The sequence below is a fragment of the Propithecus coquereli genome, unplaced genomic scaffold (assembly GCF_000956105.1).
Source record: "Propithecus coquereli isolate 6110/MARCELLA unplaced genomic scaffold, Pcoq_1.0 Scaffold533, whole genome shotgun sequence".
NCBI lineage: Eukaryota > Metazoa > Chordata > Mammalia > Primates > Indriidae > Propithecus > Propithecus coquereli.
Genome location: NW_012151208.1, coordinates 35,407 through 37,370, shown reverse-complemented (window position 1 = coordinate 37,370; position 1,964 = coordinate 35,407). Strand labels below are relative to the sequence as shown.

General features: G+C 42.1%; 1 protein-coding gene across 2 annotated transcripts in view; it reads right to left on the bottom strand.

Annotated features, from left to right (window-relative positions):
* The window catches only part of ZNF133 (zinc finger protein 133), a 16,240-nt gene that overhangs the window by 13,507 nt on the left and 769 nt on the right, over positions 1-1,964 (bottom strand). The window lies entirely within an intron of this gene.

Below are 1,964 nucleotides of genomic sequence, written 5' to 3'. Positions count from 1 at the left end.
CTTCTTCAAATAATTTCTCTTCTCTTCTCCCTCTGGGAATCCCACAATGCGTAGTTGATCCACTTGCTAGTATCCTACAGGTTCCATAGGCTCTGTTCACTTTTCTTCAGTCTTTTTCTCTGTGTTCTTCAGACTTGATCACTTCAATTGTCCTATCTTCAGTTTTGCTGATACTTGTCTGTTCAAATCTGCTTCGGAATCCCTCTAATGAATTTTTTCATTTTAGTAATTGTGCTTTTCAGCTCCAGAATTTGTTTTATTTTCAGGTTTTCTGTCTCTTTATTGATATTTCCATTCGGTTCTTACAGTGTTTTCTTGACTTTCTCCACATCTTCCTTTAGCCCTTTAAATAAGCTATTTTAAAGTCTTTGCCAAGTAAGTTCACTATGTATCTGGCCTTTCTCAGGGACGTCTTCTATTGATTTTGTCCCCCGTTGAATGGGCCATACTTTCCTGTTTCTTGGTATGCCTTGTGATTTTTGTTGAAAACAAGACATTTAAATCCTATAATGTGGCAACTCTGGAAGTCAGAGTCTCCTTTTTGTTTGTATTTTTGTTTTTTAAAATTGATGTAGGGTGTTTCCATGCTAGGGATCAGCCAGTGTAAACTTAAGGTCTTCTCAGGTGTTTTCTGTGCCTGTGCCTTTCTATGAGTATGCACAGTAACTTTCTAAACTCCCCCATCTTTGCAGTTGCTTTTGAATATCCTAGTCCTAAAATGCCTGGCTCTCAAAAGGCGAAAAAGGGAGAAATTAAGGGGGGCAGGGAATAGGCTTTGGCTCCTTAAATCCCCTAAAAGCCACTTCAGCCAGTGGGGGTTGAAACAACAGTGAATCACCTCTGTAATCAGAAATAGCTATCAGTGATCAGAACACAGATTCTCAATATTTGCAGTAAAGGGTCCTTATTGTCCACCCTGTCTCCCACAAGCCATGTGCAAGCTGCTCCAGGAACACATGCATGTCTGCCTGCCATAGGGCTGACAGGGTCAGGGATAAGTAGCTGCTAATGTACTAAGACCTGAAATTAACTGTGATTTACCTTTCTGTATTCCCCTGGAAGCTGCAAGCCTTCAACTAGACTCCAGAGTTCCAAAATAGGTACACCTAACAGGATCTGCCAGTACAATTGTTGTCTAGATGGGGAGAAAGATTCCTGGATCTTACTATTCCCTTATTCTGATGTTACTCTCAACCAGTAGAAGTTTTGAAGCTCAACAAAGGCATGTTGACTCTATCTTGTACTGTAGACTTGTGTGTTGTTTAGAAAGTTGAGGAGAGAGCAATGCCGAGGGAAGGCACAGGTAAAATGATTCACACCTCTAGAATTGAAGTTGGACTCTGATAGGTATAGTAAGGGAGTCAGGGCAAGAAAAGGGATGTGTCCATCCTGTGACAGCCAGTATGGAGACAGGAAACACTCACCATTCCCCTGGCTCTCCGGGACCCTGTGGCCTTTCTTTCCTGGTCTCCCTAAAAGAAGGATGATATCTCAGAAGGTAGATCTGGGTAAGGAAAACAGAAATGAGAGGGTGTCAGGTAGAAATGCTCTCCCTATGACTGAGGCAAGGCCTGCTCTTTAACTCCACAACTGGTGGAGCAGCAGAATGATGGGGAGTGTAAAAAGGAAAAGGTATCCCTTGGAAACAGCAAGGTAAAGGGAAAAACAAGCAAAAGAGAAAAATTCAGGGTCTTGCAAAACAAGAAATTAAAAAAAAAAAATCAAAGGATACACAACCTCTCCTTCCCCAGCAATCCTGTAAAAAGTGGTATTTTTCTACAGTGATAGAAAAGTTTTCCTGAACTAGAAAAATCTCAATAGCCAGGCATGGTGGCCATGCCTATAATCGAAGTGACTCAGGAAGCTGAGGCAGAAGGATTCCTTGAGCCCAGGAGTTTGAGGCTGCAGTGAGCTATGATCATGTCACTGTACTCCAGTGTGGGCAACAGAGTGAGGTCTTGTCT